A 14,086-nucleotide genomic window follows, 5' to 3' on the forward strand; every position below is an offset into this window, starting at 1 on the left:
AAGGTTCACGGTCTGCCGCGGTCTATTCTGTCCGACCGAGGGCGACAGTTCATCTCGAACTTCTGGCAGAGGCTGATGGGCTTCCTGAACGTCAAGATCAACCTGGCGTCGGCTAGACACCCGCAGACCAACGGGCAAGCGGAGCGGGTCAATGCCATCATGCAGCAGTACCTGAGATGTTATGCGAATCAACAGCCTGCGACGTGGGTGGATTACCTGCCTCTCGCCGAGTTCGCCTACAACAACACGAAGCACGTGTCCACGGGGGTCACGCCGTTCTTCGCCAACAACGGGAGGCACCCCAGAACCTTCCCGGGACTGGAAAGAATGGGGGAGGGGGAGCCGCAGACAGCAGATGCGTTCGCGTCGGAGTTGCAGGAGGTCCACGATCAGCTGCGGCGGCACCTGGAGCTGGCTACACACGCATACAAGGTACAAGCGGACAAACACAGAAGGGTTGGCGAAGAGATCCATGTGGGAGACTGGGTCTGGTTAGCAGCCCACGCAGTGCCGGCCAGGTCGTTGGCGAAGAAGAAACTAGGGCATAAACAACTGGGGCCCTACCGAGTTGAAGAACAGGTCAACCCGGTGGCTTTCAGGCTGGCTCTTCCGGAGGGTTCCAGAATGCATCCGGTGTTCCACAGATCGGTGCTCACTCCCTACAAGGCACCTCACAGGTTTCAGGAACCAGGAACGGCACCGGGTCCGCTCCGAGAGAGAACCGGGCAAGGGGGAGTGGCACAGGAGGAGCGCTTCAACGAAGTCACGGAGATTTTGGACTCCAGATGGGGGGAAGAGGGGGTAGAATACCTTCTCGCCAAGGAGGGCACCCCGGCCAGTGCCAACAGCTGGGTGCCGGGCTACGCTTTAGACGAACCTCTGCTCAAAGAAGAGTTTCATGCCCTCTTCCCACATAGGCCAATGCCAGCAGACTTTTTCGACGACTGGCTTTTCACGCCCACGCTTTCAGCCAGCACGTTCCGGGGGTTCGACTCGGACGACGAACCGACACGAGACGCCCGTTCCCCGGAGGGGTCACCCTCGGGATCTGCTTCAGAACCCTCGTATTGGTGGGATGATCGACCAGAGGAGCAGTTCCGCAGAAGGTGGCTGGAGGGTCCAGGACGAGCAACGTCTCCAGAAGGCAACGAGGGAGAGACGGACATGGACGTTTTCGGGGACGACCCGGGTTTCGAGCACGGCGGCACAGAGATGGAAGCGGAGGTGACCGTCGTCAACGAGAGCAGGGAGGAAGAACCGGAAGACTTCGGATGGCGGCCCGCCACGGGAAGCGAACTGTATCCGACATTCGTCCCCCTGACACGGCAGCACCCAGATCCCGCACCGGAAGGAGGGGAGGGGGGAAGAGGGGGCTTCGAGGGGGGGATGGATGTCAGGGGTTCAGGAGCAGAGGCAAGGGCAAGGGAGGAAACAGAGAGCGAGGGAGAGGAGGCAGAAGAAAAGATGAGTGATGACGACGACCCGAGATCTCCGAGTCTTTCCAGTGAATCAGAAGATTCACAGAAAGGAGCACCAGTGGCCAGGGCAAGGGGGGAGCCTAGGGGGACACCCCAGGAAGATAGAGCCAGAGGGGACTCAGAGGGGAGCAGTTGGAAATCAGGACCAGCGTCACCGCCAGAGAGCAGGGAAGAGGAAGGGCGCCAGGGATCAAGCGCTGGCAGCTCACAACAGGGGGGAGGGCACGAGTCAGGAGTGGCCACACCTCCATCGGGGAGCGAAGAAACGGTCAGACGGAAGGTGGAAGGTTGGGCGCGCGCGACAAGTTCAAATGCACAGGAAGGTGGCGCAGTAGGCAGCCCGGAAAGGGAGCCAGGTCCTAAAGCCCGCCGAAAGGAGGGAGAAGAGTCAGGGGGGTCAGCGTCAGAGGAATCCCGGAAGGAAGAGACCCCGGGGGGCAGAGGGACCCAGAGAAGAACAGTCAGGCGGAAAAGGTGGAGCAAGGCTAGGATATTAAGTTGGTGTACAAGGGGCGGAGACTCAGATGGAGCTTCGCCGATCTAACCATTAGAAGTAGGGTTGCACGCAGCAGCTTGAGAATGGAAACTGTAACTCAATAAAGACTTTTATTTAATGATCGCTGGCTAGCGTGATCCTCTGTGAGCTAGGATCTGGAAGCAACTCTGACAGCAGACAACAGTGCAACACGTTAAAAACTCCCGCCAACTTTTTAAGAGACTGGGGAAGGTATTGCCTCAACAGGGAGAGGCGCCAAAGAAAAGGGAAGAGTGAAGGTTGCCTGATCTCAAAAGGCAGAAAGTTCCCCAAGTGATGGCGCTGCCCGCCTGAAGCGATCAAGTACTAAGCAAATGTGGGAAATGGGTATGATGTGGCACCTGGAGCACTGCCAGTCAGCTTGGTCAGAGAGCGGCCCTTTTATTGAGACAACCCTCAAACATGGCACAGTGAAGTGTGGGGAATAACCCTATTGGAAGAATACTTGCCTGTTTAAAGAGTAGTAGGAGGACAAAAGGACACATTTTTTTGTCATATGGCAGGATGTCAAATTTCTCGGAACTCCGTTTGACCGAGCTGATAAGGCTCATCTTCAGAATCGCCTCCCGACAGTTAAGTCACAACTTGATCCTTTGATAAGGCCTCAGGCACGTCGTCCCAGCAGAGCATCAAAACAGCATGTGGAAGTGATGAGATTTATGGATACATTGCTATGCTTTATTTTTTAGCTACACAGAGAGCAAAGAAATATACATCCTCTCCCTGTGAGAGCAGAGAGCAACTGAACAAAGGAACAAAGGAAACCGGAAACCAGTAACGTCACATCCGTCTCTAGTCTCCCGTGAGACTTCCAATAGCCTGGACTGTCTCTGGAACGTAAACACAGTCCTGTGACTCCAAGCAGCTGCTCAGTGAGAAACAGAAACTAACAAAATTAAACTAACAGAAACTAACAAAATTCCTCCGACTGCTGCGGAGGAAAATGTCGGTGTGCTAAGTGTCGTCTGTGACACGGAGCCGGCAGAGAGGCTTTGAGGGCAGCGCTAGAGCTCAGCACACCCCCAAAAAACCCTCACAGGAGTGTGGGGACCCAAGGGTTCCTGCAGAGCAAAAATTCTTGCCCCCCTGGAACCCCCCCGGCTGCTGTTTAGCACACGGGAGGAAAGGGGGAGAGGCTTGGGGACGCTCCAGGCAACATTGCAGCCTCCTGCCAAAGCTACGATCCGACACCAGAAGCAGCAGACCTTCCTAATTAGAGGTAAAAGCCAATAAAACAATTTAAAGGCGCAATTAGACAATAAAACTTCAATTTGGCGAAATGGAAACAAAAGAGGAAGTCAGTTTCCGATATTTGCGGACAGGCTCTGCAAGGGAACTTCTTTGTGAATGGGACTCAGACTTTGTTTATTGCTGTGGAGAATTGCTACAGCTAACTTTGAGTGGAAGGATGGTTACATTCTAATGGCTTGCAACTTTAATTGTATCCAGTTACCCAATGAGATATAAGTGAAAATCTACACAGCTGGAGGTTTAACCAACTTTATAAAAATTTGGAGGAGCTAAAGAAGAAAGGGGGAAGTAAAGACAGGAAGCCTGCAGGGAACTCTTGCACATTGGGGGGGGGGGCAACCTCCAAAATAAAAGTGGAAAAGAGCCTGTAACAGCTTCCCAAGTATTCTAAAGTACCCCAAAAAGAAAATGGAGAGCTCTCCAAATAAGATTTGTTAATCAAAGCCTCAGCTGCTTGCGAATTGGAACTTTAGTTGCCTGTGAATTTACGATTTGGAAAACAAGACTACGGTCATGGGATTAAAAATAAGAACCAACTAAAAGGACCTACAAGTTCTGGAAATATTGCAAATCACCACCATTTGAGAGGTTATAAGTAGATAAGTATAATTTAAAGAATAATCTCTTCTCTGCTGGTTTTTTTTAAAAATTTGTTTTGTGCATTCCTTTTGCTCCAAGACAATATTGGAAATTGGAAATTGGACTGACCTAATATATTTTTTAATTGTACCTCCCTTGTTCTTGGAATATTAACTGGTCCCCCCCCCCTTATTTTTAAATATTGTATTGTATATTTATATACTCTATGTTACATGTTTTATTGAAAGTTTCCCCTTTTTTGTTTCTTTTTCTTTTTATATCTTCCTTTGCCTAGGGGATAAAAGTGAATGTGAAAGTGTGATGGGGAGAGAGATAGCTGACAAAAGGGAAAGGGAAACCGGGAGAAAGGTGGGGGGGATAGCTGTACGGCCGAACAGACTCAGAGCTGGCAGGTGTGACCTTGAACAACTCATATAATACTGGGAACCAACAGATAAGAAATGTCGGGGCCAGACAGAATAACAACACGGAAAACAGCAGCTTCGGTTGCTGCAGCAGCTGCAAGACGGGCCAGTGTACAGGGTGATAATGGGGGAAAAGGCGACAAAGAACAGACACACCCTTTTGCACTGCAGCGTTTAGAATTCAGGAAAGAGATGATGAAATCAATGCAAGAATTTACACAACTGGTCCGTAGTGACATAGAAAAATCTAATTTATCATTGAAGGAACAAGTACATAGAGATACTGAGAACTCAAACAAAGTTCTAAAAGAACAGTTTGGGATATTGGGAGACAAGGTTAGTAACTTGGAGACAAAAGTAGATAAATTAGAAAAATTAAGAGAGGAGGTCACAGAAGTAAGGGAGGAACAAAAAGGGATGTTAGGATTGGTACAAGGGGTTCAAGAGAAACAGAGTGATTTAGAAGATCAGGTTTTACTTCTGCAATTACGAGAACGGGACAGGACGATCAGACTCTGACTCTGAGCCAGTCCTAGAGACATATGTGACACAGATAATTTCAGAGTGGATTAACATGAATTCTGGAATGGAAACAAGAGTTATTTGGGACACAAGTAAGGCAGTGATGAGAGGATTTCTCATTCAACAAAATTCATTTAAGAGGAAAATACAGAATGAAAACAAAGATAAAATTTTGGACCAATTAAAAGACAAGGAGAAGAATTTGAGAAGTAATCCAAAGAATTTGCAGATACAAAAGGAAATTAAAGCTTTACGGATTCAGTATTCACAGATTATAAATCAAGAAATAGAATGGAAATTAAGAATGATGAGACAGAGGAATTTTGAATCTGCAAATAAATGTGGGAAACTCCTAGCTTGGCAGTTAAAAAAGAGGCAGAAACAAAGTACTATCACAAATATTGTATCAGAAGGAAAGTCTGTAGAGAACCCTATGGAGATAAGAAGATGTTTCCAGAAGTACTATAAACAACTGTACAAAAATCGTAAAGACAAGGATAAAATTGAGCAATTTATTAAAACTAACGGTTTGCAGGAAATTCCCGAAGGTAAAAGGATCCTACTAAATGGTTTAATTACGACAGGAGGTTGATAATGCAATAAATTCAATGCAACTTGGCAAAGCCCTGGGACCAGATGGATTATCAGCAAAATACTAAAAGACACTGAAGGACTGGCTTATTTAGCCACTGCTAGAAGATTGCAACAAGATCATAGGAGGGGGTAGAGCACCTGAAACCTGGAAGGAAGCTTACATTACTCTGATTCCAAAACAAGACCAAGATGGATCCAATGTAAAAAATTATAGACCAATCTCATTACTCAATGTGGATTACAAAATATTTTGGCCAATAGATTGAAGAAAGTGTCTGATTATATTCATAAGGACCAGGCAGGATTTCTGCCTGGGAGACATATGAAATATAATATTAGGAATATAATCGTCATTTTGGAAAGGTTCGAAGCAAAAAAAAATTGTAAAGCAATGTTAATGTTTATTGATGCGGAGACGGCCTTTGATGATGTGTCTTGGGGATTCATGATACAAAACTTAGAAAGTATTGGGGTTGGACAGGAGTTTGAAAATGGTATTAATGTGATCTATCATGAACAAAAAGAAAAAAATATAATTAATAATGTGGTGTCAGAGGAAATTAGAATTGAGAAGGGTACCAGGCAAGGGTGCCCACTTTCCCCTCTGCTTTTTATATCAGCTCTGGAGGTTTTGTTAAGTATGATAAGGAAGGATGAACAAGTTAAAGGTATAACAGTAGGATCCAAACAATATAAATTAAAAGCTTTTGCTGATGACTTGGTGTTAACACTCCAAGACCCAGACTCCAGTGCAGTAAAAGCACTGGAGTTGATACAGAAGTTCAGACAGGTAGCAGGATTTAAGTTAAACAAGAGCAAAACCAATGTATTGGAGAAAGATTTGGATGAGGAGAGGAAAATATTTCAAGAAAAAACAGGCCTAGTGTTAATGAAAAAAGTTAAGCACCTGGGTGTAAATTTGTCGGTGAAATTTTTGAATTTATATAAAGAAAACTATGAGAAACTATGGAATGAAATTAAGAGAGATCTTGAAAAATGGTCATATCTAAAATTGTCACTAATGGGCCGGATATCTGTGGTTAAGATGAGTGTATTGCCAAAGATGTTGTTTCTGTTCCAAGCCCTCCCAATTATTATTGATAATGTGAAATGTTTTAAAGAATGGCAGAAAGCTTTATCTAAATTTATCTGGCAGGGGAAACCCCCAGAATTAAATATAAATTATTAACAGATTCAAGAGAAAGAGGGGGATTTTCCCTGCCAGATTTGAAGATATATTTTGAAGCCGCAGCCCTTTGTTGGTTTAAGGAACGGATTCAATTAGATAATGATGATATTCTTGATTTGGATGGATTTGACAATGTATTTGGTTGGCATGCTTATTTATGGTATGACAAGATAAAGGCACATAATGGTTTTTAAAATCATGTAATCAGCAAATCTTTATATAATGTTTGGGTAAAATACAAAGATCTCTTAGAAAGGAAAACACCCAGGTGGCTCTCGCCAATGGAGGCAAAGGCCCAGAAAAAGTTAAATATGGAGAGTAAATGTTTGAGATATTCTGATTTATTGCTGGAAGATAAAGAAGGATTTAAATTAAGACCATTTGATCAAATCAAAGAAAAATTAAACTGGCTACATTACCACCAGATTAATGAATTGTATAAGTTAGATAAGAAAAATGGTTTTGCATCGGAAAAAACCAAATTGGAAACAGAGTTGTTAGATACTAATGTTAAAAACCTATCTAAAATGTAAAATTTATTATTGGAGTGGCATACAAAGGATGAACAAGTTAAATCTGTGATGATAGATTGGGCAAGAGATGTTGGACACAATATAATGTTTGAAGATTGGGAAAGGTTGTGGAAGAAAGGGGTCAAGTTTACTGCATGTACGGTGTTAAAGGAAAACGTTATGAAAGTGATGTATAGATGGTACTTAACCCCTGTAAAACTAGCAAAGATTTACCACAAGAGTGATCTATGTTGGAAATGTAAAGAAAAAGAAGGTACCTTTTACCATATGTGGTGGACGTGTCCCAAGGTGAAAGACTTCTGGGAAAAGATTTATAATGAATTGGAAAAAATGTTGAAATATACATTTATCAAGAAACCAGAAGCCTTTCTACTTGGGATAATAGGTTTGGAGTTGCCCAAGAAAGATGTTAGATTTTTTTTTCTATGCCACAACTGCAGCTAGAATTTTGCTGGCCAAAAATTGGAAACTACAAGAAGTACTAACAGTGGAGGAATGGCAGGTGAAGATGATGGACTTTTTGGAGCTAGCCGACCTGACCGTAAGTGTCTGCGACCAGAAGGAGAAGGATTATCAAGAGGAATGGAAGCAATTTAAAGATTATTTAGTTAAATAAATTAAGATTGCTTAAATAGAATAACTTGTGAGTAACAGATTGGCCTAGGATTTAAATATGTGATATTGTAGAATACTATGGATAGAAGTCAAAATGAATAGAAAGAAAGATGTAAATTGACTAAGTAAATTTTATATGAAAATAGTGTTGGAAAACTGCTACAATGAACTATATGGAAACTCAGCTAGGGGGATTTGAGGACGTCACCCAACAATGATAACAAAAGTGGGATTATAACAGTTAGAATGAATGTTTGTTTGTTTGTTTTTTGATATTATTATGTTTTTCTTGTTTGTTGCTATGTTTATTATAAATTTGGAAAACCAATAAAAATTTTTGAAAAAAAAGTAAAAAACAAAGGCAACCTCTCAATAAATTTGTTTTATTATTCTCTATTGTGTTTCTCTCATATTGTAAGTTTTATCATTAAGATGGTTTTCCTTAAGTTATAGTGGGGGGGTCTTCATTTTTCCATTTTTGTGGAAATCAATGTGCTGATGTTTTAGAGCCACATGTCCCACTTGTTTCAATGGGTCTTGTTTATTTTGGACAGTTTCGGCATCTCGGCTTCTTTAGCCCATCCACAAAATGTTTCAGGAGGAGTCCATTCCCCGTTAATTTCAACTAATGTTGCAGACAATTTAATTTCATTGATTGCATTTATACTCCCCCCCCCCTTTCTCCAAGGAGCTCAAGGTAGTGTACATGGTTTTCCCCTTCTTCATTTAATCCCCATGCAGCAACCCTGTGAGATAAATTAGGCTGAAAGGCAGTGACTGTGACCCCAGTGTGAGCTTTATGACTGAGTGGGGATTTGAACCCTGGTCCGGGTTTAGTCTGACACTCTAACCACACTGGCACTGTGTAAATATGGTGAATAGGTAAATATTTACATTGTTGTGTGTGATGCAAATCAGATCAAAAGTGGATCAGGACAATGCCTTCTTTGCATGAGCAAATGCACATATTTATTTCCATATTGTACTTACTGTGTTCACCTGAATTGCTCACAGTGGCTTACTTGTGGCTTCTATAATTGTATTGCATTTATATCCCACCTTTTCTCCAAGGAGCGAAGGGTGGCATTACATGGCTTTCCTTTTCTTCCTTTAATCACCACACAACCACCCTGTGAGGTAGATTAGCTGAGAGGCAGTGACTGTGACATCCACTGTGGGGATTTCAACCCTGGTCTCCCAGGTCCTAGCCCAACACTCTACCCACTATACCACACAAATCCTAAAAATTTAGAGGAGCCGTGGGGGCACGGGGAGAGCAATCCTATGAACCAAAGCCATAAAAAACATGTTACAAGGTGGAGCTACTTTCACACTTAACTAGAAGATGCATGCAAAAAGCCTCCTAAATCTATTGTGTGAGGAAGCAGTCCCATGGGAACATTCTTTGGATGGGAAGAATTCAGGAATTCAGGCAGCAGAACTGTCGAAACTAAACAAGGCAAGTGTGAGTGCTTAGTAGATTTGTAGCAGTGGTGGTTGTAGGTGCTTTAAAATACACATGCAAAAGGAGAAACCCATTCCCTACCCACCCACAACAGGCATGGGGTAGAAATACGGTGATGTACAGGTTCTGCAAGGAGCACAGGTAAAGACCAATCAGCCTTTGCAAACCTGGTGCCCTCTAAGCACATTTTGGACTACAACTCCCAGGTTGGCAAAGGTTGCATTAAATACACCAGTTCACAAATGCAGAAATGCCACACCCTTAATACAGACCTCTGTTCAGTCTCTTTAACACAAAATTCAACAACCATACTGTAGTTGTGTGTGAAGGATTAAGGAGTGTGTGTGTGTCCCCCCCCCCCCCGCTTCACACCCATTATCTGTGATGATTTCTGGACTACCAGCATGCTTCCTTTGCGCCTCTGGACTTCGCAGCTTCTAGCAGAGTATCGGGAACAGCGGTGTGTGCCTTGTGTGGGTGCAGAAATAACAGTCCATACACAGTTTCTTCCTAAACTAAGAAGCGTTTTATTTACAGCAGAGAAATAAATCATCCGGGATGACTGACTCCCTTGGACCAAAAACGAAAGTAACTTGGCTCACACACAAAGAACAATCCTCATATGTGAACACCCCCCCCCCCAGTGGGCAGGACAACACATAGAGCTATTAGCCCTGTAAGCACTGATTCTCCTCACATCCGCTCTTGTCTTGTACACTGGGGAAACTGTAAGTATATCCACTTACCCCAAACACAAACTTTCACAGAACTCCCCATTTCTTTGGAAGCTCAAAGGTTTAGTGAACCCATCAGCTAGGTTCTCCTGACTGGGACAGTACTTCAGATTCACCAAGCCTGTCTGGACACTCTGACACACATTTTGGAAACGTATGTCTAAATGTTTGGTTCTGGACTTGAACTGACCAGACTCTGCCAACTTCAAACAGGGTTGATTGTCTTCCCACACAGTGATGGGCAAACAACAATCCCCACAGATCTATTGGACCAAACACCTGTAGAACTCTAGCTCTCTACATAGTTCTGACAACGCACTGAACTCAGCTTCAGTAGAGGAAAGCGCAATGAGACTTTGCTTTTGGGACTCCCACCCAACCAATCGTCATCAGTCCAGCATGTGAGCTGTGCGTCACCCTCAGCTGACAGTTCAAGGCAAAAATCTTTGGTATCCTGCAGATACCTCAGCACTCTCTTAATGCCATTCCAGGCATTCACACTGGGCTTTGTAGCCTCCCTGCTGAGCAGATTTACAGCAAACGCTATGTCTGGTCTGCTCCACTGGGAAAGATACAAAAAACTCCCTAGAGAGGACTGAAAAACCTCAGGGTTTGAGAACTCGGCACGTTCCCCGAGCTGACTGTCCTTCACGTAGCTTGTCTCCATGGGTGTTCTGACCCCTGCACACTCAGCCATTCTGAACTTCTCAAGCAACTGCTCAATCTTGCTTTTCTGACTGAGCAAGAAACTGCCGTCCTCACTTCTATCAACTTGGACGCCTAGGTAACCCTTTACCGGACCTAGGTTCTTGAGCTTAAAATGCTTTCCAAGCTCTTTGGCAAACTCTTGCATATGTTTACCTGTCTTAGCCACGTGTATGATGTCATCAACAAACACCAACACCAGCTCCTGTGTCTCTCCTGACCGTCCCAGGTACAGGCAGCTATCAGCAAGACTCCTCTTGAAACCCATGTTTTCCAAGGCTTCATTCATTATTATTTTTTAAATGATATTTATTAGAAGTTTAAAGATTACCAAAAAAAGAAAAGAAGACAACAATAAACAAATAAAAAATTTCAGAACATACCTTACAATACATAAAAAGAAAAACATAGAAAAGCAATACAACAATACAGTAAAAATAAACAAAAAGACTAAAACACACATCCAATATTCCATATCTTTACCTTTCCTTTACTTGTTTCATCGACCTCCTCACACCTCCCTTTTTTTGTATTCTAGTTCAATTCACTATTTCAGCAAATTCTTTCCATCTTTCTCAATTTTTGTTCTATAATTTATCTTAACGGTCTAACCTTAAATTTCTTCGTTTTGGCCCATTATCAATCAGCTTTTACTTAATTCTTTGTTACATTTCTACTAAAACCATATAGCTTCATTCCAGCATCCTTCTAACACTCATTAATTTTACAATGTTTCTGTAAATATACTTTAAATTTTTTCCAATCTTCTTCCACTGACTCTTCTCGCTGGTCTCGGATTCTGCCAGTCTGTCTCAGTCTCAGTCAGTTTTATTGCACATAGCCAAAGGCTGCCGCAATGTACACAGAATTATTTGACAATTAAAAGAAAATATACTGAATTGGTAAAAAAAGACTTAAAACATTTATATTATTAAAACATTACATACTCTAAACAAAGCTATAAAAGTACCCCAATGTACAAATAAAAACATTAAATGATAAAATCATCACATGGTCACTAATGTTAAAAACAATATCAATTAATACAGTGTGCAATTTATACTCAGAGTTTGGTGACAAAGATAGAGCATAGCCTGAGGTAGATAGATAGGATCAAATAAATTCATCTCCTTTACAGTTAATGGCTACCTTGGCTATATAATTTGCTCTAATTTTCCTAGCAGCAGTTGCAAAAAGTGCTACCCGCCAGGTCACATACTTATCTGTGTCTGCAAGGAGATATAACATCATATCAAGGGGGTTCTGGCCAGGGGACCCTGTCATTATAGGTACCAAAAATCTTTTTCTTGCATCATTATATAACGGACAGTGCAAGATATAATGCATAAGGTCCTCTACTTCAGAACATCCCCTAATGCAAACACGTTCGTTTTTTGGTATGCCTCTATGTCTCCCATCTCTATAAGCAGAGCTTATTGTATTTAGTCGTAGCTCTGTAAAAGCTTTTCGAAGCTGTGCAAAAGTCAGTTCATTAAAATAAGATATGTGTTCATTGACCTCTCTAAGTTTAAAATACAATGGGGCGCATGTAGATGTGCACATAGAGTTTAAATCGTTTTTAGTTGCCACTGCTCTTATGGTTCGTTTAAAAATATTTTTCTGTGAATATAAGGGGAGTTCTTTAATCTCAGTCACTGAGAGGTCATATTTGCCCATCAGTTGGGCAGCATGATGTACCCAGTTTTTAAAGGGTAATCCATTTGAGAGCTCAATCAGGCATTTTTTTGGTAGCCTAGTGTTGTCCATCTGTTGAACTCTAAACCAGTAACAGAGAATTCTTTTATCTATTTGGCTCTCTATGCTCAACATGCGAGTTTCCAACCTGACCATGGCAGATTGCACGTCTTTGGGTAAACCTAAAAGAACTCTTAAAAAATAATTCTGTGGGGGTTCCAGACCGGAGACCTTTGAGGTACCCCAAACCTCTGCACCATATAAAATCTGGGCCATTGTTTTTGCTTTATACACAGATAGAGCTGGGTTGACCAGATTTCCACCTTTACATGCAGCAAATTTCAGAATGGCTTTTGCTGATTTTAAGGCTTGCAATTTAATATTGGATAGCTGTGTATTCCAAGATGGGTAAGGGGAGGGGGGGGGCAAGATGGCGACGAAGTAAGACGCGCTTGCCGGAGCTCCCCTTTCCAGTTCATGCTGTAAGTTACTCCGCTCCTAAGTTGGCACGATAATGTTTTGATGATAACGCCAGGAGCTCACCCTGTGGAAGCTTGCAAAGCCAGCGCCATAAATCTCCTTAGTGAGCTTCACTAACAACCTGATTAGCTGTAACTTGGGCAGCCACCGGCCGCGCTTCCCTGGCCTTCCACCAGCTCTTGCTTGGCCTTCGAAGGACTCTTAGATAACCGAGCCGCTCAAGGGGTTTAGCATGACAAATCTAAAACGTGGCCGTACCTCTTCTGTGGAAGACTGTTCCTTTAATGCCTCAGAACCTAGGCCTAAGGTTTCGAAGCCTACTGGGCTGGATTCACCACCTAAGATCTTAGAGCCTTCTATCTCGTCATTGGAGGAGTTTTTCTGCAATCTTGTGCCTCCTTCACCTGTTACTTCTAAGCAGTTAGATTGCCTACATGATCCTGCAATGACTCCAAACAACCTTTTAAACACCTCCAAGCAGACAGACTGTCCACATGATCCCGCAACGACTTCAAATACTCCCTTGCCAGGAGACAAATCGCTGTTGGATATGACCTCCAGCCCAGATGGCCTCTCTCCCTACCCCGACCCTCATCGTAAATCTTTATGTGATATAGTACAATCAGCGGAGCTGAGGACTTTGCAGAAATGTTGCCTTCACTTGGCTGACGAAATAAAGGTGCTATCAGCTTCCATCAAAATGTTAGAGGGAAAACTAAATACCTTCACCAAAACCCCTGTCTCGATTTTGAACCAGCCATTAAATCATCAGGGACCTGATAATTATGAGGCACAGAGCCTAAGTAGGGGGCAGCAGCTAGTAAACCTCTAACTCACCCCTAACAATATATGCTTGAACATCGTTCACTCCTGCTTCCCCTATTATGCCTGGAGAAATCGTAAAGCTGCTGTGATCTCATTGCGAATGCTGACCAGGTCTTACTTTGCCCAGGGTGGTCTCCTATCATTAGAATGGCTGCCAGAGACTCCAAAATTTAAGCGCTTGTTGCTCAAGTTCGACTCTCCCAGGCTTCCTGCACTTTTGAGCAAACTTCAAAATCGTCTCAACTGGTTTGGAATCTTTCCACAAAGATGCTTCTTTAACAATTGTAGGGGCATTATTGGGAAAATCCCAAACTCAGCAAATTTGGTTAGCCGGCCTACAAGGAGGACTGAGGACCGGAATTCGCAGCAACGGACCCTTCCTATGAACCCCTCCCCACGATTTACTAGCCGACCATCCCACCGGCAAGAAGGGACTGCCTTAAGGGGTAGAGCTTTGACGG

The 14,086-nt window shown here is 43.2% G+C and overlaps 1 protein-coding gene across 1 annotated transcript in view; it reads left to right on the forward strand.

Moving 5' to 3' along the window:
- Positions 1-3,096: 3,096 nt before the first annotated feature.
- The window catches only part of LOC308467781 (ubiquitin-conjugating enzyme E2 A-like), a 419,335-nt gene continuing 408,345 nt past the window's right edge, over positions 3,097-14,086 (forward strand). The window contains exon 1 of the mRNA XM_080989486.1: positions 3,097-3,232. The gene's annotated coding sequence lies outside the window, so the exon portion shown is untranslated. The remainder of the gene's footprint in view (positions 3,233-14,086) is intronic.

The sequence above is a fragment of the Podarcis pityusensis genome (assembly GCF_964106645.2).
Source record: "Podarcis pityusensis genome assembly, chromosome: W".
Classification (NCBI taxonomy): Eukaryota; Metazoa; Chordata; class Lepidosauria; order Squamata; family Lacertidae; genus Podarcis; species Podarcis pityusensis.